At 45.5% G+C, this 27,698-nt stretch overlaps 1 protein-coding gene across 1 annotated transcript in view; it reads right to left on the bottom strand.

The window, feature by feature from the left end:
- Nucleotides 1-27,698, bottom strand: part of CACNG5 (calcium voltage-gated channel auxiliary subunit gamma 5) — a 132,987-nt gene that overhangs the window by 80,923 nt on the left and 24,366 nt on the right. The gene's annotated exons all lie outside the window — the stretch shown is intronic.

Here is a 27,698-nt window from a genome sequence, read left to right as displayed (position 1 = left end):
CATTTAGAAAATTGTGTTTGAAAGATGTAGTTCATATATTTTATCTTTGTATTATATGCAATGTAAAATGAGAGTGTTTATTTTTGCAAATGTAAAGAGATAGTTGAGTTTTTTGTAAATATTTTGAACACAGATTTGGGCTTTTTTTACAATGTTATTGATTGTATTTTTTTTGCCCACTGTTACATGATGATCAACATTGAAATCACTGTGTATGGTGAAATTCAATAGAATCTGAAAGCAGCAAAAAAGAGAACCTGAATATGTTATGTAATTCTAAAACTATATTGTGTTCTTAACCCCTTCCCTGCTACCATCGGCCGTTGGCCGTCACGAGCACTACCTCGCTGGATCTGCGAACGTCCAACGGGCGACACGGCCCAGCCCATTTTGCGGAAGTGCCGCACTGCCGCGAAATCGCAGCCGTGGCAAAGGGGTTAAACCTATAATATTATTTGCAATATTTGTATTTTTTCTTCACTTTTACCAAAAGTAAAAGTAAACTTTGAAAATGTTTTAAATGTACTTTATAATGAAACATCTGTAAAATAGTTTAAATGAGATTGATATGTACTTCAATACAGAAGGTATGATGAAATAATGAAATAAACAAAATAATAGGATTTAATGTTCACAATCACTTTTATTGTAGTTATTCATTTTTTCTATTCAATCATCTCATTTCTCAAATCACTTCAGCAGTTCTCATGCACTCCTTCAATCACTGAACCATAATCTATGTACTTATAAAATCACCCAGGCATTACTAATCCACACTTTTAGTCTGAGGCTACTCATACACTCTAGAGTCTTGCAATCACCCAAGTATTACCTATGCACTCCTTCAATCATCTACAAATTAGTCTTGCACTAATGGAATCACCCAAGCAGTAACCATGCACTCATGCAATCACATAGCTAAAACAAAGCACAGAGAGGTACACAAAAAATTGCATGGAATATGCCAAGAATGACAAATCTTCACAATCTTCTATGTGGATACTTCTTCTTTATTTTGTCAAAAGGATGAGGGATACACACAGCCACAGCCAGTGCTTTTCACCTCATCAGGTTTCCTCAGGGCTAAATCCAAAACAGATCGTATGATAGATCACAGACTGGTATCCTTTCTTCTATCTTCTATTCGGTACTTTTTCTTCAAGGATAAATATCCAAGTCTTAGGTAAATTGATAATCCCATTGATGAGACAAAACTGTGTTAGATGAGCTCGGGAAAGCACAAACGTAAACACCAGGCTCAGGCTGTTGTTACAGAATAAGGCAAAACGCTGGACTGACGAGTAATCAGGTCCTACCCTCATGCAATCACCCAGGCATTACCTATACACTTACAAAAGCATCCAAACAATACCTAGCCACTAACAAAATCCTCGAGGCAGTACCGATGCACACCACCAGTCACCCAGGCACTACTCATCCACTCATAGAATAACCCAGATACAACCCATGCACTACTCCAATCACCTGTCTACTACCCATGCACTCCTCTAATCACCCAGACAATATTCATGTACTCCTTCAATTACCCAGCCAGTAGCCATGCAGTCCTCCAATCACCCAGTCACTACCCATGCACTTATAAAATCACCATACACTATCTTTATACTCCTCCATAAAACCAAACAGTCCTCATGCACTTATGCAATCACTAAGACAATAACCATGCATTCATGCAATTACCCAGGCATTACCAACTCATATAATAACCCAGGCATTACCCATGCACTTACACAATCACCCAATCAATATTCATTCAGTAATAAATAATCAAGGCACTAGCCATGTACTCCAGTAATCACCCAGGCACTACTCATCTACTCATGCAAAAACCCAGGCACTACCAATGCACTGCTCCAGTCACACATGCACTACCGATGCAGTCCTCTAATCATGCACACAGTACTCATTTACTCCTTCAATTACCGAGCCAGTAGCCATGCACTCCTCCAATCACCTAGTCACTACTCATGCACTTATAAAATAACCATACACTCTCTTTACCCTCCTAAAAACACCCAGGCAGTACCCATGAACTTATGCAATCATAAAGACACTAACTATGCATTTATGCAATCATCCAGGCATTGCCAATAAACTCATGTAAATAGCCAGGCATTACCCATGTACTTACACAATCACCCAAGCAATATCCATGCAGTTACAAAATCATCCAGGCACTAGCCATGTACTCCTGAAATCACCCAGGCACTACTAATCCACTCATGCAATAACCCAGGCACTACCCTTGCACTCTTACACAAACACCCAGGCACTACCTCCGGTCCAGGCAACCCTCTCCCCCGGCAACTATGCCGGTTGTTGCATGCCCGCAGTCCCTCCCCAGCAGAGTTTGAGCCTCGCGCCCGCCTCTTTTTAGGTTTATTTGTGGTTTTAGTTGTTGTTCTGCATTACTGTTGTTAGCGCTCCTATCGCTTCTGCCATTGTACTTCTTAAACCGTAGTTTTGTGCATTTCTGTGTTAAGCGCTCTTTGCGCTTTTGCCTTGTATTTCTTTTTCCCGCCTCTGCTCCTGGCCAGTTACCGCCTGCCCCCTGACCCAGCCGCACTCCCGCCTCCACCTCTACTCCCGCCCCCCTCCCCAACATAATGGCGACCGCTGCGGGGGAGCACGTGTAAAGTCTTGACCTGCGGTCTCGGCAGCACTCTCCCCAGCAGTTCTGCTGGTTGTTGCACACCCGCAGTCCCTTCCCAGAAGAGTTTGAGCCTCGCACCCGCCTCTGCTCATGTTTATCTGTGGTTTTAGTTAAACCGTTGTTTTTCTGCATTACTGTTGTTAGCACTCCTAGTGCTTCTGCCATTGTGAGTCTTAAACCGTGTTTTTGTGCATTACTGTGTTAAGCGCTCTTAGTGCTTCTGCCTTGTATTTCTTTTTCCCACAGCCGCTCCTGGCCAGTTACCGCCCTGCCCTCTGACCCAGTCCCACTCCCGCCTCCACCTCTACTCCCGCCCCCTCCCCTACATAATGGCGACCGATGTGCGGTCGCGCCACTGGCTCACCGAAGGCGCGCCTAAGGCAAGCCTGTCTGCGACCCGACCGTGACCACAACCAGTGCCAGGGACTCTGGTTCTCCTGGTTCCCACCGCTATGACTCAGCCACCCACCATGCTTACAACCCTGGGGGCCACGCCGACTGTGTAAGTACCTTGCCAAACACGACCCATGGGCAGTTTTCGTGCAGACACTTCCAAAGAACTTTCACAGTGGACGAGATGCCCGCTGCCACCGGATGGCCGCCGACTGAACAACCCTCTGAAACCCTGACTTACATCCTTCTCAATGTGCGCTCCCTACACCGGCACGCCGTATGGATCTGGGACCTGATCGACGCCCGACGTCGCATTCTTCATAGAAACCTGCACCATGGCACCTCCACCCCGACATCGCCACATCAATCCCTGACGGCTACAAGATCCAGAGAAAGGACCGCCCACACTGCGCGGGAGGAGGACTCGCCCTCGCACACAAGAAGCTCCCCCGACTCTCCACATTCAGCACGAGCGACCCCCACTCCAACATGGAACACCTCCATTTGCAGATCCCGACCAGCCTCAGGACCACACTACGCTGCACCCTCATCTAAAGACTGCCTGGTCCCCACGCCCAGCCTGCAATCACCATTGCCGAGCTTGCCGCACCAAACGCCATCACCTCCAGGGACTACATCCTGCTAGGGGACCTGACCTTCCCCCTTGTAAACAGCCAGGACCCTGACTCCACCACAGTCAAGAACCTCGCCATCCTAGGACTGTACCAGCTCGTCAGTACCCCCACCCACAGAGTGGGCCACACCCTCGACCCCATCTTCGCGGGGGGATCTAACATCCACTTCAGCCACACCACCCAGCCCCTCTGGATGGACCACCAATGCGTCCATTTCATGTTCAATACCACCAATGCACCCAAGACCGCCCATGCCCGCCGCGACGTAACTGGAGTAAGGTCACCGAGGAGCACCTGAACTTCACCCTCCTCCAAGACACCCCAAGGCTACAACCAACACTAACTCCACAGCCAGGGAATTCCATTGCTGGGTCTCTTGCTGCGCCGACAAGCTGGCACCTCTCCGCCGCACTGCCAATCAACGCCCCCTGAGGGCCGCCTGGTTCAACACCAAACTCCAAGTAGCCAGACGCTCCTGCAGACGCGTGGAGAAAACCTGGAGGAACCAGATGACCACGGAAGCATGGAACAACCACAGGAGCGCCCTCATGGACTACCACCATCGAATAAGGGACACCAAAAGGACCTTCATCAGAGACAAATTCAATACCAACGCATCCAACGTCAAGGAACTGTTCAATGCCATTCAGCAGTTTGCAAAACCCACCTGCGCATCGTCTGACATCACACCCTCCCAGGAACTCTGCGACAAACTCAACTCCTACTTCTACCTGAAGATCAAGGCCCTCTACAACAACTTCAGCGAGCCAGCAGAAAACAGCACCACACCACCCACCACAGTTGAGAAGCCGACCATCACCTTCTGGGCCCCCGCATCAGTCAAGCTCATCTCCTCAACCATCAAGAAGACACACTCAGGAGCCCCAATGCACCCCTGCCTCCTGCACATCTTCCACAGGGCCGCCACTGCCAACGTACTCGAACTAGGATGAACAATCAACTCCTCCCTCAGATCCGGCATCTGCCCAGACAGCTGGAAGCACGCGGAGGTGAAACCTCTCCTCAAGAAACCAACGGCCGACCAACTGACCTGAAGAACTACCGGCCCATCTCTCTCCTCCCCTTCACAGCCAAAGTCACCGAAAGACTCGTGAATGCCCAGCTGATGTCCTTCATCGAAAAAAACTGCATCCTAGACGCTTCCCAGTCTAGCTTCCGCAGCAACCACAGCACCGAGACCGCCCTCCTTGCAGCCACCGACGACATCTGCATGGTGCTCGACCAGGGACACACCAAGGCCCTCATCCTCATAGACCTCTTGCAGCCTTCGACACTGTCTCACATTGCACACCAGCCGCCAGACTCCACAACGCAGGAATACAGGGATCCGTCCTCGACTGGATTCAATCCTTCCTCTCCAGCAGAACCCAGAGGATCAGACTCCCCCGTTCCTCTCTGACCCCACTGGCATCATCCGCGGAGGAACCCAAGGATCTTCACTAAGGTCGATGCTCTTCAACATCTACATCGCCCCCATCGCCGCCATAGTCAGACAGCACGGGCCTAGCATTGTATCCTACGCAGACGACACCCAACTCATTCTCTCCCTCACCAAGAACCCACAAATCACCAGACTCAGCTTCCAGGAAGGAATGAGAAACGTAGCAGCCTGGATGTTTGACAGCTGGATAAAGCTCAACTCCGAGAAGACCGAGGTCCTCATCCTCGGACAATGCACCTCCGCCTGGGACAACACATGGTGGCCCTCAGGAGCCCACCCACCCAACTGACCACGCTCGGAACCTCAGCATAATCCTCGACCCCTCCCTCTCCATGAACCGCCAAACCAACGCCGTTGCCTCCACCAGTTTCAACTGCCTCCGTATCCTCCGTAAGAGCTTCAAGTCGATCCCCCTGACTGCAGAAAAAACGTCACCCACGCACTCATTACCAGCAGACTAGATTACAGCAACGCCCTCTACGCCGGAATCAACAAAACTCTTCTACGTAATCTCCAAACTATCCAGAACGCCGCAGCCAGGCTCGTCCTAGGGACACCGTGCCACTAACATATGACCCAACACCTACGAAGCCTCCACTGGTTCCCCGTCGAGAAGAGGATCACCTTCAAACTCCTCACCCATGCCTAAGAATCCCTCAACAACATCGGCCAAAATACCTCAACGACCGAGTATGTTTCCACGTACCCAATAGACACCTCCGTTCCACCGACCTCGCCTTAGCAGAGGTCCCCCGCATCCGCAGACGCAGAGCCGACGGAAGAGCTTTCTCCTACATCGCAGCCAAAACCTGGAACGAGCTCCCGGTCAACATCAGACGCTCCCCAACCCTCCACACGTTCAGGATTGACCTCAAGACCTGGCTCTTCGACTGACCCGTCCCCGAGCGCCTTGAGACCCTCACAGGTGAGTAGGGCGCTCTATAGACCACTGATTGATTGATTAATTGATACCCGTATACTCATGCAATCATCCAGATATTACCCATAAACTAATGCAATGAGTCAAAAATTACCCAAGCACTCTTCCAACCACCCATACATTACCTCTGCACTCATGCAATAACTCAGTCATCAACAAAGCACTTAGGAGATCACCCAGGCCCTACCCATGCACTCCTCCAATCACCCAGGCACTACTCATCAACTCATGTAATAACCCAGGCACTATCCATTCACTGCTACAATTACCCATACACTACCCATGCACTCTTCTAATCATCCAGACACTTTGCATGCACTCATGCAATCACCCAGGCATTACCCGTGCACTCATGCAAGCACCTACGTACTACTGATGCACTCATGGAATCACACAGGCACTTACAATACACTCTTTCATTCACTCAAACACTACCCATGTACTCATGCAATCACCCAGGCATTACCCATGCACTCATGCTATCACCCATGCACTACCTATGCACTCATGCAATTATGAGACTCATTGTCATTGAAGTTGTCTTGCATGATTCATGGAATGAATGTTCAATCAAAATAGAAGCTAAGAGAATTATGATCCCTCTCATGTTTTCATGTATTCAGCACCTAGTACTTGAATAATGGAAGGTGCCTGGTGAATGGTTTCAGTGTTGCAACAAGAAGATTTTCAATATAAAATAATAATTTAAAATTATGGGGTGAGATAAGAGTGAGGAAACCGGTAATCTGAGTAAACAACAGTGTGACAATTCATTCCTAAAAAAACAGGGGATTAGTGACGGCAGTGGCATTAAGAAATCTGAAAAATAAGACCACTGGACCAAGCTTTTTCCCCCTGACCAGGGTGATACAGGCTAAACTAATTCCATCAATCACCCATGGAAGCAAAGCCATGAGAGGGAGATATGCGGAAACACTGAACGGCACCATTGCAAGAGCCTTGAGAATGATCTACGGGTTGCCAGGATATACATCTCCGGCACAAATGCGGGTCGAAATCGGGATGCAAAGACAAGAGCTGGCCTATAAAGGAGCTTTCTTTAAACCAGGTACACAATTAAAAGAGGGCAGCCTCAAACGCTAAACTCCTACCTGTGGAAGGAACTAGAAGCCTCAGAGACCTGCCCAGCTAGACATTTCTTGGACATTGCACTGGACCAGCTGGGGTTACGGCAACTTTGGGAATCATCAGGGTCCATGGCAAGCTTAAAAAATAGTAAATAACACTGCCAAAAATGAAACTATAATGCAAGACAAAGCCGTCATGTCAGAACGCACAAACTGCTGGCTCACTGTACAGTCCTACAGCAAAGTGACTTCCCAAGCACACCTCCAATCTAACTTCTCTAAAATCACAAAAGAGAAGGTCCTGAGATTCCGGTTAGGCATATTGCCATATGCATATCACTTGCCTCCATGGGAACGCCATCCGAAGCCGGCAATTTGATGTCTCTGTGGGGAAGGAGAGGAGGACATAGTGCACATCATAACTATGTGCAGGGAATTAATGCAGGAGTGCTGGTCACTACTTAGATCATTCTTCAACAAGAAACAAATACGGTCCTGTAGGCAAGCAGTGCTAGCAAGTTTCTCTGGTGAAGATATTCAACTAAGATGTTGCCTGGTAAAATTCTTAACTGCTGCTGATCTCAGACTAAAAAAGATACAACCAGATTATCTGAGAAGTGGCATTGGAGCCGGGTTGGAGCCAGCCCGGTGACCCACTATGCAAAAGTCTCTAACAGTGCCTTTATTACACCAAGTACTAAGCACTCGAAGAAAACCATTCTTGGGCTAATCTCGGCCACTTTGCACTGAGTCATAAAATCATTGTTGCACTATTCACTTTAACCTGTACTCAATCATCTCCCTCATTTTGCTGCTAAGACTCTGACCAGGGAGGTAATCTTACCTTTTGATCTGCTGCTAAATCTCCACTTACAAAAAATTAAGAATCTGGTCTGTGACCCACCAAGGCTGGGGGACTTGATCTCTTTGCAATTTTTACTGTGTTCTTTATTGTGGCTACTAGCCTTTTAGATTGAAGTTTTACAGTTTTATAAGAGATGGTGATTTTTGTAAAGGTTTTAACTAACTGTACAATAAATATATTACTTACTTACTTAAATTTATTCCAAGAGCACCCCGGATCTTGAACAACATTACTGTATCCATCAGGACCACCCTAATGCAGCTCCAATTAAGGAAAGAGTTGAAGCCACATCTCTTTAAAGAACGTTACATCACAATGCATTAGCCATCCACATCCCAGCTATTTCTCCTATCACCCAATGATTTTATGCTTATCTTTGATCCTGTATAGCTCTCTGCTGCTTTTTGGCTACGTTTGTGCTATAGAAATACCATATGCATACATACCTACATATCTACATACATACCTACATATCTACATACATACATACATACATACATACATACATACATACATACATACATACATTGGGCATCCAGTGGAGTCTGGGCAACATCAAGATAAAATGAGTCACCTGAAACAGGCTGATGATAAAATTAGAGGGGGTGAGTATTAGTGAAGGAAAGTGACAGAAAACTTCCATTAGGAGATGCTCCTGCAGTACCAAGGCAGGACAGATTCAGTAATTCTGGAAGATTATTCAAATAAAGGGTGACAAACCATGAAAAGCTATTTTATTATAGTGGAAACAAAGGGGCGGTATGCCTTGCTGGCCAAGATGGAGTGCATGCTCTGAAATAGCTCCGCCCTCGGGGCCCGGTTATCCGCCACAAGCATCTGTCTGGAGACGGCATTTTCCCCACTTAAGTATGGTCATGGTGCAGCAGACAACGGAGCACACCTTTTGAGCGATCAAACACGAGACAGGTTGTGATCCTGGTCATACGGACTTAGTGTTGGGGTGCAGACGAAGCAACCCACAGCCATTTTGCGAAGGCGGGTGGAGGCACTGACACGGCCGAGCCTTTTGCCCTCGTCTTCGCCGTAGTGCTGCATTGGTCGTGAGGAGTCAGCGGCGACCTCAGGACGAAAGAAGTGGAGAGTGATCACGGGCAGAGGCAAATCGGGAGGTAAAGAGCTTAGGGGAAAAGCGATTGACCCTGGCCCGCTTCAGCATCTGGGTGTTCACCTCCCCCCTCTCCACTGCCACATAACGTGCGCTACCAACAGCACCCCCGGCGGACAGCGTGGGCTGGGGGCATTGCATCTGGCCATGGACTAGCGCCATAGAGGCGGACACCCCACCTAGTGTGACCTTAGCGGGACCAGGGGGCTGTGTTGAGCCCAGGCCTGCCCATCAACGATGCCATCCCACAGCGGGTGAGGGAGAGAGGCAGCATGCACGACAGAAGGACAGTAGACCCAGAGGGCTGGGGAGAGCCGCTGCACAGCCAGGCGGACATAGCCACCGCATCAATAGTGGAGCTAGCCAGTACCCAGAGTAGGCAACTGATGGCCATGCAGTACTGGCGAGCAAGTTAGCGATGTGCGCACTGGTTGGGTGCCCTCGGGGACATACTGCGGGATGGAAGAGGCCCAAGAGATGCCCGAGGGAAAGTGGCCCTGCACTCAAATAGCTAAAAATGCACAAACGTCCGGCTGGCCTCCGGGGCTGTGTCGAGGTCAGGCCTGGTCGCAAGGGATGCCCCGGGGTTGGTGCAAGGGATGCCCCGGGGTTGGTGCCTGTCTGACATTGTAGAAGCCTACTGGTGGCCGAACTGAATGGACACATACGCTTGTGGCCTCAGCCCCGGGGTGTTTAGGTGCTGCACCGTTGATGCCTGTGACGCCAGCTGACTCAATAAGCCCGGCTGCTATAAAACTATACTTAGCGGACAAACAGCAGGATGGACAGGGAGCATGTTGGGACAGGCGGGGCATCCACGCCGCCAACCGACACCGCCAAGCAATCTGCCCTGGACCAGGAGGGGATAGATCCCTCCGGACCTTCCACATTGCAGTCCACAATCGACACAGTACTCAAGGCGGTTGAACAGATTGGGACTTCGCTATCACAGATCCGTTCAGCCCTGGTGGGCCGCATCAACAAGATAACGCCCGACTTCACCTTGCTGCATGCAGACGACCGTAAATTGGAGGGCAGAGCAACCGAAATGGAGGCAGAACTAGAGGAGGCCCTCTTAGCCCTGAAGACCACATCTGCTGAGGTACGAGAGCTCACCGAGCAACTCCCGTGCTGGAGCACAGAATGGACGATTTTTTTGTCGTTGGCCTGCCGGAAGGCTCGGAGGTCTGGGACGCAGTGTTATACTTAGAACAATGGCTGAGAACCCTGATGCCAACAGACATGCTGTCTCCCTTCTTTGCAGTAGAACGGGCTCACAGGGTGCACTCTGGCCGCCTGCCACCGGGCGCTGGACCGCAGCCCTTCCTGTTTGGCTACTCATTTTCAAAGACCGGGACGCAGTGCCCTGGGAAGTGCGTAAGATGGAGACAGTCAAAGTGGGCAATGCATCGGTCCTTTTCTTCCCGGACTATGCCCTGGGAGTGCAGAGACAACAAACTACATTTCTGCCGGTGAAGAAACGAATGTGTGAACTGAGTAACCGTTAATCCCTTCTCTCCCCTGCATGACTGTGGGTGATCGCAGAAGGTTTCACTCACTTCTTTAATGCCACTGAAGATGCCTGGAACTGGCTGGAAGCAACAGGACATCACACTCCGCCGAGCAGGCGTAATGGTGCTTGCAAGACTGCCTCAGGCACCCGGGGGAGCGAAAGACAGAATTACAGTAGAGCCAGAAAATCCCCCACACAATGACACTCAGTCCCTGATCAGGAGCAAATGATGCAGGAGCAGCAGGAGGCACTGAGGAAGGCGGCCACGATGTGGAGTGTTGGAGTCACCAGAGTCTTGGATGCTTCCTCCGTGCGCTCCCTCAGTGAGGACAATTCATCCGCGATGTGGCCACCTGGCGAGGACTCACAGAGACTTCCAACAGTGACTATGCAAACCGCTGGTGATTTAATATGATGCCTGCTAGAGGCTCCTGCGCGATTCCAAGCTTATTCACACCAGTATATACACCACTTGTGCCCACATACAATGCATGTGCATCAGAATGATATCTGAATCACCGTCCTCTATACATTGCAGCTAGAGACCATGGTTACAATCCTACAACACGTATTACATAAAAAATGCCTGCCGCTATGCAGTTCCACCCACAAACTGAAATAGGGCCCAGGCACCCGCAGGCCCTATTACCTTTAACCGCCTTAGCTCAACCCCCTCCCCCGCCCCCCATGGAGAGCGCAGCTCGCACAGCCGGCACTTGCCATTTGGCAAAGTTCATAGTTTGGGCAGATACATGTTGTCCCACAGCTCATTTTAAGTTGTGGAGCCAAATGTTTATCCCCCCGTTAGTTGACTCACAGGACGCTATTGTATCACACAAACTGCCAAATATGCACCCCCGCCCAGAATACATGCGCAATACCCATGGCCTGTCCCCGAGTGCTGTACCTCCTGCGCCTGCTTCCACTCCTCACTACCACCATATATAAAAATGTAAATGTGTAGTACTTGTATAGCGCACGAATCACCCATGAGGCATCTCGGCACTTGTATGCATACCGCTGTGGAACCCTTCCTGGCTTTTCCCTGTGAAGTGCCCACTCCTGGGCACCCCCAAGGTGAAGCCAGGCACCCTAGCATTGTTGGGGCCGTTGTGGAGATTAAGCAAGCTATTGCCCAGAGTTGCAGAGTGGGACCCATGATTAGACTAGGCACTGAGGCGAGAATTATCAGGTCCGAGGAAATTGAGCCCGAGACCCGCCGAGGCAGGAATTGAACCCTGGACCCGGGCTAGACCTCTGCATCAGGGTCTGCCGCTCTAACCATTGAGCCACACTTCTCCACCATAGTTACCTGGAATGTTAGAGGTATGCATATGCCAGTGTGTAGATATGAAACATATACTTACATAAGGCAGCATGCTGCCCACATAGCAATGCTACAGGAAACACACAGTGCAGGCAGAGGTTTGGGAACTCCAATACAGGTGGAGGGGCCAGGTATTGGCTACGGGCTATTCCTCTTATGCTAGGGAAGCCCTCATTTGGATCCGCCAGGGCACTCCATACACGCCTTAAGAGAACAAAATAGGCTTTTATGGGCGATATGTGTTATCACGTGGCAGACTGAATGGGAGGCAGATTATCCTAGGGTTCATCTACGCCTCAAATACCGATCAGGCAGAGTTCTGGCAAACGCTTTTTAGCATATTGCCCCACTGGTGCGACATGACCTGGTTACTGGGGGGAGACTTCAACGCAGTGCTAGACACAAGCTTAGACAGGTCCTTCCCACCATTACAACTCACAACTGCTGCATCAGACACTAATGGTCTAGGTCTCGCCAACATATGGAGGGCACTGCACCCACGGGAGAGCCTATACTTACATTACTCACACCCAGACAGACTACATATGCACATTGACCGATTTGTAGGGAGTTCAGCACTTCTTGACAAATGAACCCAGAGTATCTAGGCCGCACGCACTCAGACCACAATCTGCACATGGTACTGCTCGCCCGCATGCGGAGATTACAACCTGCGGCACTAGAGGACCCTCCCTTTAGGGCTTTGGTTGCCACTACTATCGAAGAATATTATGGTGCAAATGAGGATTCTGTCCCTGATGCAGGTGTGGTATGGGAAGCATGTAAGGCGGTAGTCTGGGGTCAATGTATGGGACTCAATTGGAGCCTGTGCCGACAATTTGACCAAGAAGCCACACGCATTGAAAATACCCTCATCCAGCTAGAGTCAGATGTAGCAAACTCAGCATGCACTAGATAAGCTGAAGCATGAGCATGCGCAAGTCATGGAATGGCTGCGATGTATAAATTTTGCTACACATGCAGCCCTCATCCATGCAGCAGCAGATAGAGTGGGTAGGTTGCTGGCGAGACTGATTAGGCAGGAGCATGTACGTCCTCAGGCCCTTGCGCTGTGATTGGCGGCAGGCTGCCTAATGCCTGGTCAGCATGAAGTTCACAATGAGTTCACAGCCCACCATGCTAAATTGTACAAATCAGCCCTTCAGGTAGTGCCCCCAAAACTAGACTCTTATTTGTCCCCGCTGCTGCTGCCTACAGTATCGGCAGAGCAGCAAGCAGAACTAGATGAGCCGATCCCAACGCTGGAGGTGCAGGAGGCCATACAGGCACTAGCGACTGGTAAGGCTCCCGGTCCTGATGGCTTCCCCGCCGAGTACTATAAAGCGTTCTAGGCAATCCTGGCCCATGCCTACTTTCTGTGTACCGTAGCGCACAGGAGTCATCTGTCTTGCCGGAGTCGTTTCGCGAGTCGCTTCTGGTCTCACTCCTCAAGTCAGACAAGCTCCCAGAGCTGTAGGGCTCCCAGAGGCCTCTGGCGCTGCTGAATATGGACTATAAAGTGTTGACCAAAAAACTAGCTTGCAGACTGGCTCCCTTGGTGCCGCAGTTAGTGCAGGCAGATCAAAACAGCTTTGTCCCTGCTCGCTGCACGTCGCTGAATATACGCGGATTCTTCAGGGTGGCACACTACTCCAGAGGGAACTGGGCACACTCAGTTCTTGCCTAGTTCTTGACCTGGAGAAAACTTTCAACACACAGAATCAGGCTTTCTATTCGCTGCCCTTGGCAGGAATGGGCTGGAGGAAAACTTCTTGGGCCTGGTTAAGCTTCTGTAAACGCAACACACAGCCAAAATCAAGACTAGCCCTTACATATCTCAGGTGATTCCAATTGAGCCTGGCACCAGGCAAGGATGTCCCCTTTCCCCATTGCTATTCATTCTCTGCATCGAGCCACTGGCCATGTCATTCCACCAGACTAGCGTAGAATGCGGTTCGGTACACACACAGTCTCTGTATGCGGATGACCTCCTGATCTACCTCCGGGATGTGCATAGGCCATGCTCAGTGATTGAAAGGGCACTACTAGAGATTGCCTTGATGTCAGGCCTGCGAGAAAACTGGGGAAAGTTGTGCTTGTATCCCTTCACAGAGACGACCCCTGATCCAGAATTGGTAATGGGTGATACACCGGTACCGTGGCAAAACTCGGCTTTCCGCTATCTGGGGGTCCGTATTTATCGCCAGCAGGAAGACCTTCTGGAAGGCAATCTAGCGAGGGCCCCGACGGCGGTGAGTTTCAGATGTATTTTTGGTGCACCCTCTCATTAGCCACCATAGGCCGTACAGCGCTCCTGAAAATGGTGCCGCTCCCTCAGCTGCTTTATCACTACACAAACTTGCCAACATACATCAGACCCTTGTTTTTCCGCGCTCTAGAACAGAACCTGAGACAATTCATATGGCATAGTGTGTGTAGCAAAGTAGCATTAGCTAAAATGTAACTACCCATTGACCGAGGTGGATTAACCGCAACATAGAACACTAATATTTGGCTTTACAACTGCAGTGGGTGGCTCGTTGGATCAGTGGCTGGCAGTTGGCGGACACTGCCACGCAACAACCTGGTCACAAGCAGCCCCAAATCAAGGTCTTGTTTCACCCCGGTAGTAAGGGTGTAGTTCCGACTTAGCTCCTGACTTCGTTTGCCTACAGATGTTTCCGTCTGAAAGAGGCCACACCATTTGCCCCCTCCCTACTCTTACTTGGCACACCAACCCACCACTGCGCAGTCTCAGCAGAGGAACTCGTTGCCAGGGTGGCGGCAGGGCTGCAGACCCTTGGGAGACCTGTATCGGGACCAACAACTAGCGCCATTCCACACACTGGCTGGAGACAATGGCCTACCGCAAGGCCAATTCCTCTTATACGTCACGCTGACGCAGGCACTGTGAGGAGACATGGTTCATGAGCCCATGACCCATCCCACCATTCAGTATCTTCACGAACTGGGCACAGGCAGAGACCTGACTAAGTGGTTTTCTGAGTCCCTGCAAGTACACTTGGCACAGCCACTGACGTCCCTTAGGCAATGCTGGGACGCAGACCTACAGAGGCAATGCAGCGTCCACAAATGGATGGCCATACTAGAGGGGCCTAAGCATATTGCTTTGTAGCAGCGTGGGATGCGATTCTGATGGATATTCGGAGTTAAGGGAAAGACGATCCAGAGGCACCCAGGACTCCCACATGATGCTCTTGATTAGCAGGAGCAAGTAGTCCACACTGAGCACACTGGCCGTCATCGAGAATCCTGCAATACAAGGAGCTGTACTGACCCGCTCGCTATGCACCTCACATACATAACCAGGTCATGTTATATCAGTCCATTCAGCCGCGGCTAGGATTACATACCCTAAGCAGATAGATAAGAAGCACATACATTAGTAGAGCGCATCAAGGAGAAGACAGCGGGGATCTAGGCCGGGAGGGGGGCAGTCACATGGGTCAAGTGGTACAACACAAAAATGCCCCAGTTATTGCATCCATTTGTTAAAGCATTAGCACACACGATACATGATATGTGACGTGAGAACAATATAAGACAGGCATGCCCTCGCTATGCAGATTCTCACTGGTGTATATTTAACTGTGCAAATGTGTGCATACATGCAATTTGAGCAGATGTTTGTCAAACTGTCTCGAAAATAATAAAACGCAATAAGTATATTTAAACAAAAAAAATATAAACAGAGTGGAAACAAATACAAAACTGATAAAGGCAGAATAAGAAAGGAAGGGAACAACATGCACACATACACACAAAGGGCTATATTTAAAGTTTGGTGGGCAAGATACTCCGTCACACGTGGCGGCTATCCCGTCTATTGTATTACAAATGCATTATAATTTATGGCACATTTAATATACCAGGGTTCTGCCACATTTGCAACATAGTATCCTCTCTGCCAGACTCTAAGTAAGCCCTAGATTCTGATTATAGCTGCAACATTTTCACAGCATTCCACTACCAAACACCAAGAACGGCATCAAAGTAAAGAATAATAAGTATATTCAATTACTATATAAATCTTGCTAGGTTAAAAATATTCAACTACACTTATACAGGCTATATTGACAAATAACTCATTAACCATGTCTTTTCTGTTATTCCACACTAACATCATGCGACAGAGGATCGCAGTTCAGTCCATCAACTCAGACAGGTAGCTGACTCACAGATGAAGAATGCCCTCTGGGTTGATTTAAGGTGAAAAAGCAAATGGAGAGAGCCTATATTTTCAGCTGGGTAAAAACACTTTGCAGCTAATGCATTGCCATCCATGTCAATTGCTCTTAATCACTTGGCTGCATTTATTTAAATGCATTTAAATGAAGGTAAATGTCTCCAGCAATGTTATCATTTTTTTCATCACAGGTGTTGACATGGTATAACTGGTCTGAATCACTCGTGCTTGTGAAATAAATAATTTATTTGTATTCATATAGTACTCTAAAGTGGTAAAAGGGATCAGGCAATATTCTGTGGTCAATATCCAAACTATACACGTTATGCTTCTCTCTAATAAACACAATAATATTGGATTTTATGATGACGTTTTTTGTATAAAATATGGTACTTTCTATAAAATATGACACTTGTACCCTTATTTGATAAGGTTTTGCGTGCGAACTCAGGCTATGCAAAACATAGGGTCAATGTGGTTACTCCGTGGCATGTTAAGGATTTCGGGCTCCTTAGGCAAAATATAATTTGGGGACACCTGTACTGAACAACTTTTAATTTTATTATCAATGTCCTAGTAATTCAAGCCTGCATGATGCCATATCAGTGGGAAACACAGCTCCATCATGAAGCTTTGCATGAGCAAATCAATTGCTAACATACCAATATATCGAGGACAGAACTATTGTTCTGCCCACTATATTGTGAAGTTTAAAATTTATGGTCAAGCAGTAAATATATGTTCAATGTATGTAGATATGGTGTTAAGTACAGAAAATTGATGTCTACCTTTATATACTTAACACAACGCGAAACAGTGGAAGTGCATTTTCCTGAGTCAACTTTTTATGAAGGGCAATATTTAAACGTTGATTATGTGGTACAACATTAAGACCTCTATTTTAGGAATCTATTTAAATTTTTTCAAGTCTTGTGAGCAAACAATGCAGTCTGAACTATTTTAAACTACTGTTTTTCGCATCACCGATTGTACTGTTTCCAAGCAGATAGCAAACACTTGGGGCCCCATTTGGATGGCGGGCGGATCGCCCCCACCGGGCCGGCGGTAGTCACCGCCAGCCATCCTTGCAGCAAAGTCCCCCCGCCATATTACTATGGCTGGGGGGTCCAGACCGGGCGGAAAAGGGTTTAATATGGTGACGGTGTCTGTTAGACACCGCCAGCCATATTACAATGTGGTCGGAAACATGCCTTTCAGTGGCGGCATTGCCAAAGAAGATAATACAGGTAGGTGGTTAAAATACAACCTGTTAGGAAATAGTGTTAAAATAAATTCATTTATTTAGAATTTCAAAAAAATATTAATTGATTTAATTTACTGTTAAAAAATTATAGATGAATAAATAATGAATATTATTTTAAAATATTTTTATAACATTTTCTAATTAAAAATAATTGCAACTGCACTTAAAAATAATTCCGTACTTTTAAATTGATTCTACACATAGTTTTAATTTACTTTTACAACATAATAAATAAATATAAACATTTGACTTTCATTGGCTTTTTTGATAAATCCTCAAATAAAATAAACAATTAAATATTTAATTCAAAAATTAAGTTAATAGCGCTATGGCATTCCTTTATTTAGTTCTACATTTAAAACAAACATATGCCATTTATTTACATTAATATTTAACCCAAAAACTTTATAGAATTTCCCTACACTTTACCATAGCCAGAAATTTGCACCAGTATTGGAGACCTCAGCCTATGGCTGCTTACGTGTAAAATGTGGCTAGTAGTAACTTTGCACTTAATTAGACTGCACTGCCCGAATTCAAGGGGTGGAGACAAGTATATCTATACTTCGTAGTAACTTTACCCTTGGAAATGGTGAATAGTCAAAATTAGTAAAGCTATTACAAAAGGTAAGAGTAAATTTAAACATGGAAATGTACCTTTGTTAATAGGTCCCTAAGATAATAAATTACATCTTCCTGAGGATCAAAAATACCTTCTTAGTCAAAAGAATACAAGGAAACCCCTGCTTTAAGTATTAACGTTTCTGAGACTAGTTGCGATTGAGATTGTCTCATATGATTCATGAAACGTACGTTCAATCCAACCAATTTTGCTGTGTGAACAAGGTAGGAGGATAATACGTTGTGAGTGGGTTCAGTACTTGCACCAACCAAATCTTCCAAATTAAATAATACATTGAAAATAACAATGAAATATGAGAAAGGAAACTGCTTCTCTGGGCATAAACCACAGTGTTCATTTATTACTGCTGTGCCTTTTTCATTGTAAGTGGTGTATTTGATAGATGAGTGGCTAGTGGAATTGATGGAAACAATTAGAAAAATGAGTCACTGTACAGTTTGGTACTTTTGAAGGCCGTAAGAGAAGAAAGGAATCCAGGATGAAGGGAAAGGCAAAAGGAAAGTGGTGAGAGAATATAAGCTTGTGTGGAGAGGCAAGAATAGTCAATGAAATGAGCGATAAGAAGATTTTGTAGGTGTATTGTACAGGAATTTAGAGAGGGTGAGAGACAAAGGGTGTCAGAGAAGAAAGGGAACAAATGCAAGTGGGAAATAAGAGAATTTCAGTTTTCTTCATTATAGTTATTAACACATTCATATAGTGCTTCAACTCTGTGTTGGGAAAGAAGTAGATTAAGAGGAAGCAACTGTGTATCACTGATAGAGGGCTGAAAGAAAAATATAAAGGCAGGTGTGGAGAGAGTGCTCAATGAAGAAAATTCTTCCGTGACCCTTTGCGGACCCGGAAGAGCCCGGACACCGTGCTGGTGACGGAGACGCGAGAAGTAGAAACTTTTGCTCCTATATGTGGCGGATATTGACAAAGAAAACTGAATTGATCCCGCCCATAAAGATTCCCCTGTTCACAGCAGCCTGCATCAATTAAACAAGACAGGTGATCCATCTGAGTTTCAAAGCGCTAAAAGTTCATAAACACAAATCTGTTTTGCGTCGGGTTGAATTAAAGCAACCTCATAAGTTCTGAATAATAGAGCTTACTGTCCTGATGAGAACTCCAAAAAACACCGCGAGTTCGAAACGCGTAGACTGTTAGAGCCATTAGATCATAAAGAAGTCATTTTGAATTGCTTTAAATCATTGTCTTATTAAAGAAAATGATTTTTCTATGGCACTCTGTGAATACTATAATTCCAGTGTAAATATATGAATGTATGATGTCTGTGGGTGTATGAGAAGGTATGTGTGAATGAATGAAAATGTATATAATGTAATGTGTTGAAATGTAATTTTTATATGATTGTCTAAGTTGTGTACAGAAGGTCTTTGAAAATTGTCGAAATTGGTGAAATAATAACCAAAATTATGAAGTAAAAAAATTTAGCAAAATAATAAAAAAGATTGATTCAAACATTAGTTTAAAAACAAAGCATATTGTTTAATTCGTATGTTTTGAAGGTATTGAGAAGTAAATCATAGCACAGTATTGGCAACTCTTTTTGTTTAACAATGAAGAAGATCAGCAAGTCACCCAGATGCAGAAAGTACTGGAAGCCACATGAAGAATTAATAGCACCACATCAAGAGGTGCCACAATCAAACCAATGCATGTTTGCATTGGTTTGACCACAACATATGAAAGTAGTGGTAAACTCTAACTGGCATCTCTGACTCTTTTGTAAGACCACAGTGCGTTTCACAAAACCACCACTGTCATAACGTTCATTTGTCACAGTTACCCTGCACCTACTAGCGACGTTAAAAAAATAGCTTCTGGAATTACATTGCAGCCCTGAACTGCACTAGCCAATGTAGCCACCACATGTTAAAGTAAACCATCTTGATATGTTTAAAAGCCTATATTTAATACAAACGAACTCATCCATAGTTAATTTATCTGATCTCAGAAGGCCAGAATGTGTATTGTAAAAAATTCAAAGCCATGCCTAGATTAACCTATCTCTGCAGCAACAGTATTCACAGTGTCTATTTACAGCATAAAGTTTAAAAAGCTTCTCATTTTTACCAAGACATGCTTAAAGAATAAAAGTTACTTTTGAATACACTGACATTCTTGAATGACTAGGAGTATGGCCCTGGAATATTTATCAGAAAGCTTATTGCTTGTGGAACAAGAATATCTGATAAATGTGCTAGAAAGACAATTTGTAAACAAAATGGTCAAAATTCAAAAAAATTCAAAAGTGCTTTATTCGGTATGTATGAATACAACCATATAGCAACATTCCAGAATAAAATAGCATATACATCATTAAGGCCTAGATGTATCAAGCCTTTTGCGATTCGTTAAGGCCGAAATTCGCAGAATTTCGGCCTTTACGAATCGCAAACGGACTTTTTGCATCTTTTGGGATGTATGAGAAATTAGCAAAATAAGGAATCGCAAATTAACACCAAATTGTAGTTGATGTTAATTTGCAAATTCATTTAAAAATGCACAAATTGACATTTTTTAGGGTGGCATGTGACGCACACACATGCCCATAGGGCATGTATGTGCGCCATATGCACACACACATGTACATTTCAGGGGTGCAGCAGGGTGTCTTTGAGACACCCCTGCACCCTTGAAATAATTCTCAAATTGTGAATAGCAAATTGCGAATTCGCAATTTGAGAATTCCTTCACAATCATTCCTATGGGGCTCCTGGCCCATAGGAATGCATTGGAAATTATTCCTTAATTGCGAATTCGCAAAATGCGAATTCGCAACTAAGGATTAAAAAGGAATCGCTAAAAAAAGCGATTTCTTACATACATTCCATTTTGCGAATTCTAAATAGCGATTCGCTAAAAATCGCTATTTAAGATTCGCAAAATGGAATCTCGATACATCTAGGCCCTAATTACATCAGACTCTGATTTATCAGATACCAGCAATACTGTATAAAATAGTCATTCTCCAGCACATGTGCAAATTAGCAATGTTAAAGTGCATATTGGTGCATTCATCTAATAATACATGTGCAAACTGGCCATAATTAAGTGGATTTAGTATATACTATTATATAATGCAGTATGAAATTCTCATTTTCCAGCACATGTGCAAATTAGCAATGTTAAAGTGCATGTTGGTACATCGTCTAATAATGCATGTGCAAACTAGCAATAATAAAGTGCATATAAGTCTGGGCCATGTGTTGAGTTCATACAGTAAATAATTTCCATGCAAAGATACATTTTAAAATATATGTAGCCACATAAAAACATATATCTGGGTTCTCTAGATTAAACATCAATTGCATCACTGTTTTAGTGCTGCGCATGTTATATTTTAAAAAGATGGGTTTCAAATAAAACTTTCTATAAAAAATGTAAAATTTACAAGACAGCATAAAATGACGGCTACTCTGCTTGGATATACCGTCACAGGGGCATAAACATGTTCCAGGTTTCTTAATTAATGGGAATGCCACTAAATGGTGCACAATTCCTAGTCGTAAACGAGACAATACAAAACGATGAGAGCTTTTGGTAACAACAGTGAGGTATGATTGAAAACCTTCATTAGCGCTATATTCTAAATAAGAGTTAAACGTGTTTTATTTTACATATTTGATCGTTCTGGTACTTCTTGTGTCTTTCAGGAAAGTGACTTTAAGCTCCTTTTTTGATAGACCTATCCCCGCTGTAGGTTCTCCAAAAATATCACATTCATAAAGTGTCTTATACCAGGATTGAAAGTGACATAACCATGGTATATTTGAGCGGTGATCGGGCTTTAAACAGTCATTAATCACATCCTGAGTAAATTTTGTTTCTTCTTTAGTCCAGATTGAACGCCTAAGTGCCAGAGGGCGTAGGGCAATTAAGTCCTTAACATGATTTAAGCCCACTTCCCTATGTATTAACTCGTTTGAGGCCGCAGCCGGGGCACAAAGCAATCGTTTCAGGAAGGCATTCTCCTCATACTGGATTTGGTTGCCACTCTGGTTATGATATCCCCATATCCCTGCCCCATACAGGGCTGATGTTAGGCACCTTGAATAATATATGGACAGCATCTCTTGAATTCTTCGGCCCCCTAATTTTGCTGCGAATCTAAAAACACCACTAATTTCCTTACCATTTTAAAATGGACACTCTCTTGTTTGTTAACCCACCTTCCATCTCCTGAGAATGTGATACCCAGATAACAGAATTTCCTTATGGTTTCTAATTTCTCCCCGTCTAGGTAGAAGGTCCTGCTCTTTCTTGTCTTCCTACCACAAGACATTGTAAAAGTGTTTCCTTTGTTAATTATCAACTTTCTACTTTCAATGAAAGTATGAAACTTGTCGATTAAACATTGCAGGCCATTTTGGGTCCGGGATAGGAGAACCGCGACATCCGCGTATAATAGGATTGGAATGGGGTTACCATTTATAATAGGGGCATCTGCTTGGATTGTTCTTAGGATTTGGTCTATCTGATTTATAAATAAAGAAAATAAAAGTGGGGCGAGAACACATCCTTGTCGAATGCCTCTATTAATACTAAATAAGGGTGTACATTCTCCAGCAGATCCAAATCTAACTTTGCTAGACAGGTTTTTGTATAATCTAGCAAGGAAGTGGATAATTCCAATCGGGGCACCCATTTCTAACAGGACTGGCCATAGGAGCGAGTGTTCCACCAGATCAAATGCCGAACTTAAGTCAGCAAAACACAAAAATAAGTTGCCCTCTTTGGCTTTTGTGTATTTGCTAATAATAAGTTCCAGGTTCACGCACTGCTCCATTGTTCCCATCCCCTTTCTAAACCCGTACTGCACTGGGGATAAGATGTTATTTTCCACAACCCCGGCTTCCAGTCTCTCTAAAAGGACTCGACTGAGGATTTTAATTGACGAGTCCAGAAGAGAGATGGGACGGTAGTTACGTGCCTCTGACCTAGAGCCTTTCTTATATAGAGGTACGATAATGGACTGACCCCATGTTGGTGGGAGCCTATCTTCTATAGCAGCATGGAAATATCGTGTCAATATTGGTGCCCATAGGGTCATTTCGTGTTTATAAAAATCCTTAGCACCCCATCTGGACCTTGGGCTTTACCCCCTTTGCTATTTCTTATTGCCTCGGTAACCTCAGTTAGGGTCACTGATAGCTGCATTTTTTGCCATTTTGAGCTGGGCACTATATCTGCGATTAAAATTGGCCCATCTAGGTTAGAATCAGAATTAAAAATCCCAGTAAAGTGGGCAATCCAAACGCGACAGCTCACATGGGAGGTAATGTCGGGAATGTTATCGTTCTTTAGGAGTGGGCTATTTACAGTTTCCCAGAATAATTTGTGGTTTTTTGTTTCCGCAGCCATATCCAAATTAGACCAAGCCTCATTTTTAAGTTCTTTTTTCCTGATTGCCAGGGAGGTCTTATAATTGTGACGCTCCTGTCTAATTTCAACTGTATCTCTGGGCTTGGGATCAAGAGCTAATTTAAGTTTATTTAGTGACTGGGCACAGTGTTTGTCAAACCACACCACTTGGATTTTCCTCAACTTTCGACTCCTAACTGTAAGTGAGTCATCAATCGCTTTAGTTATTTTTAAAAAGTTAGCGAGAAAGTTACCTGGAGTCACTTTGGGTGCCAGACAGTAGCTTATTTCCCCTCTACATTTTGAGAGTACATCCATCATAAATTGGGCGGGGTTAATTCTAATCCACTTTATTCTCATGCTGTTTGATCTTTCGGCTGTGATCCCTTGGACCGGTCTCCCATAAGCATAGTTTTTGGCCCCCAGCCAGATAATACCAGCGATATGCTGTTATGATCGCTCACTGGCTGCTCAACTACCCATACGTTGGAGTAGACTGACCCATTGGACACCAAAATGTGATCGATGTTAGAGTGGGCATCCCTCCCTCTGAATGACGGGCACTCTTTGTTGTCTTTATTCTTTGTACAGTCTAGCAACTCAAGATCTAATTTGGCTACTAGATTATTCAGGGTACGTCCGTAATTAGTGTGCGGGAAATGATTGTAAACAGTACTACCTCCACTATGGTACTCCCCTCGATGTCCACAGATCCCCTTCTGTGCATGACAACACGCTTGAATGTTAAAATCTCCTGCCCAAATTATTACTGGGGGTCACTTGATAACTCTAATACTCCCTCTATTATCCGCTCTATATCTAGTACAATCATGCCCTGGTTGGCTCCAATGATATTGTTATAGAAATTTACTATAACTAGGTCCCTACCTTTGCCATGTACTAAGCGCAGAATCGATGCGTACGGGCCCACCTCCACATAACCACCAGGACTAAACTCAGTAAGAGTACTTGATACCAGAGTCAATAGTCCACCTTTTGCTCTTCCTGCTAAAGGAGCCATTGCATCCACACTATATGTTGTGTATCCCTCAAGTTGTATTTGGACTCTATGCCACGTCTCCTGGAGACAAACTATATCATATCCATGTGTAATAAAACTGTTACAGAAGGGCGTAGTTATTTTAGCAGCAACTCCCACTATATTCCAAGTAATAACCATGAGGCCTTCAACAGTGTTATCATGTGTGGTATCATAAAGTGCAACCGTTTCAGGTCTCAGTAAACTCTCATCCAGAGTTATGTCTAAAACAGGGGTAACATCTGGCTGGGCTATTTTATCAATTTTGTGCTGGTCATTACTTGCTGACCTTGCTATGGTCTCCCCTGCTACCCTGTTTATACCTCGCAACCCTTGATTAATTTCAGACATTCCCCTAGATACAATTACTTCAGAGTGAGGTGATGTAGTTTGATCCCTCAGTCAGTCATTCTCATCTAATGAGCCAAACACCTGGAATCTATTGTAAGTCGGGATAGCAAAATTGGCCCATGGATTATAAAGTGGGGTAGGATCATAAGCTGCGTTATATTGGTTAAAATGGGTAGCTCTATGATGGTCAGCAATCCGAACTGTGGCATATTTTCCTGACTGACCCCTATAGAAGTAATCTAAAGGGAGAAGAGTTGTATTGTATTCCTGGTTAGACGGTACAGGTGCATTTAAAATGGAGTCTCTGGCCCAGTCGGGGGTCCTAAAATTTATGACTATACAGTCCCCATCTATCTCCTTTTTACTGGGTCCCAACCATCCTACTCTCTGTGTTGAGATAATCTGATTTGCCCCACGCATTGGAAACCCACAGTTTTGAGCTAGCCAATGCAGTGTTTTGTTCTTAAGGGTTTGCTCGTTTTCGAATTGGGTGTGCTTAAGCTTTGGTACGTTAGCAAGAATAGCTACGTACGCGCTACTTTCCGGTGGTAAGTTTATCACTGCAGGTATTATGTTGTTGATGTTACGGGTAGGTGCTACCCTGTCCATACTATTAGATACTAAACTCCCTTTATACCTTTGCCCCGCTTCAGGTTTCTGCCCCATTGTTATATTGGGCGTATTTATAGGTCATTTTGTCGGGGCAGTAGTTGTGTTTGCCATGGCCGGAAGACTGGCTACTCTCGTTTCTCTGCCGGTCAAGATGTTGTTAGGTTTACCCTTTGGGGCATTAGTTGTGGGTTGCTTAATCTGTGTACTAAGTTGTTCTAACAGATCTAAATTGGCTATTCCCAGCTTTTCTAAATTCTCTACCTTATCCGTTAAGGCCCTCAGTCTTTCTGCCAGTGGTGTAGTGTGGGATTTTACCAAGTGCTCTAGCTGTAATATGAGGTCCTCCATGTTAATAGGGAGTGAGTCTTGTTGAGCAGTACCATGGTTTTCATTTAATTGTAAATTTCTACTCTGCTGCAATGTGTTTCCCCTCCCCCCTTGTGTCAGGGTAGTTTGAATTAATCTCTTCTTTTTTCTTCTGTATATCCTTCCATGTCTGTTTACAGTTACCAGTTTCCTACCGGGTGCCAATTTATATTTGGACCGTCCGGATCCATGATCACTCATACTATGTAATGGGCTTGTGTTGACTATCTCATCTGTTAAGTTGATATCATTATTATCACAGTCATCTAACTCCACTCTAACGTTTGACACATCAATCACTGTAGGGGGGGATCTCATTAGGCTGTAAGTTGGGAGTTACTGACAGCCTACTTTCCCGGGCAGCAAACATGGTGGGTGGTGACTGTTGTAAAACATCATCATAATTCTGACCATTTCCCGGTAAGTCCGCATAAGAGTGCAATAAGATTGAATCCTGTGACATAGCTGTTATTGTAGATGTATTTGCAGGTATATTAGCTCCCTGCGTGGGATGAGTTATCAGAGACATACTCGGTGGTAATGAGAGGCGTCTTTCGGTGTTTTCTATAGCAGTGACAACAACCCCAATAGTTTGTTGTAACATTCTGTCAATAGCAGTTAAGCTTAGAAGTGGGGTTGTTGCCTGGGCTAATTTCCTTGATGTGGATCGGGTAGACATTGGTGTCTTTTTGACCATGATTCCACTTGGTACCTGAGTAAGTTCTATATTGGGCCGCAATTAAATCACACACAGTTCAGCATGGATATTATGATGATTTACCTTGGACGATGTCTTGCTGGCGAAACCAAAGGACGTGGCCCAGACCAGACTCCTGAGGCCTCTGAGGGCCTAAGAGGGCCCGCCCTCTGCCCGGGCTTCGCCCGGCGTCCCGCGTGGCGGGGCTTACACCGCTTTTATGCGCCTCCTGGTGCGGTCGGGTGATGCGTGAGCAACAGGGGTTGCTGGGAATTGTGGTCCCCAGCCCGCACTCCACTCGGCGGTCGCGCTGGCAAGGTGGTGAGACCAGCGAGGCGGCAGGAGGCAGGCAGGGGGTTCCGATGACAAGTAAGCTGGCGGCAAGCACCCAAAAGGAGCGTGGGCAGGTCGGTAGAGATTCCCCACTCGGCAGGGGCTTACACCGCTTTTATGTGCCTCCTGGCGCAGTCGGGTGATGCGTGAGCCACAGGGGTTGCTGGGAATTGTGGTCCCCAGCCCGCACTCCACTCGGCGGTCACGCTGGCAAGGTGGTGAGACCAGCGAGGCGGCAGGAGGCAGGCAGGGGGTTCCGATGACAAGTAAGCTGGCAGCAAGCACCCAAAAGGAGCGTGGGCAGGTCGGTAGAGAATCATGGTCATATTTGCATCAGGCCTGGACAGTCATCAGGCTAATTCTGTCAGGCTCCCTTTATGCAAGGTAAAGGAATTAGATTAACCAGCTTTCCTGAATCGGAGTGAAATGGCTCTCAGGAAAGAACAAACTATCTCTGGTAGCAGATGGCATGCTGGCAGAACTCTGGCAAGAAGGAACGGCGAAGTTAGTTATCCGTAGTTACATAGGAATGTGAGGTGAGGGAAAGGATAGGCGGTCATAAAAAACAGACATAGATCCTGATATTGACATGTTTTTTCTCTTCTGCATGCATGCCTCAGGAAACAGAATGGGACACCTTTTTTCAGTCTCTATAGGAAGTGACAAGTTTGCGTAATCTTTTGCTGAGATGGAAGGAAAGGTTCATGGAAGATCCCGAGAGTATAGGGTTGTGCGTTTTTGTGGAATAAAAAGATGGTAATTGTTGCAAAAGATGGGTGAACTGAATTAT

This window comes from Lissotriton helveticus, chromosome 7 (genome assembly GCF_964261635.1).
Source record: "Lissotriton helveticus chromosome 7, aLisHel1.1, whole genome shotgun sequence".
Lineage (NCBI taxonomy): Eukaryota > Metazoa > Chordata > Amphibia > Caudata > Salamandridae > Lissotriton > Lissotriton helveticus.
The sequence above is the reverse complement of the archived record's forward strand: the minus strand, read 5'-3'. Positions and strand labels throughout refer to the sequence as shown.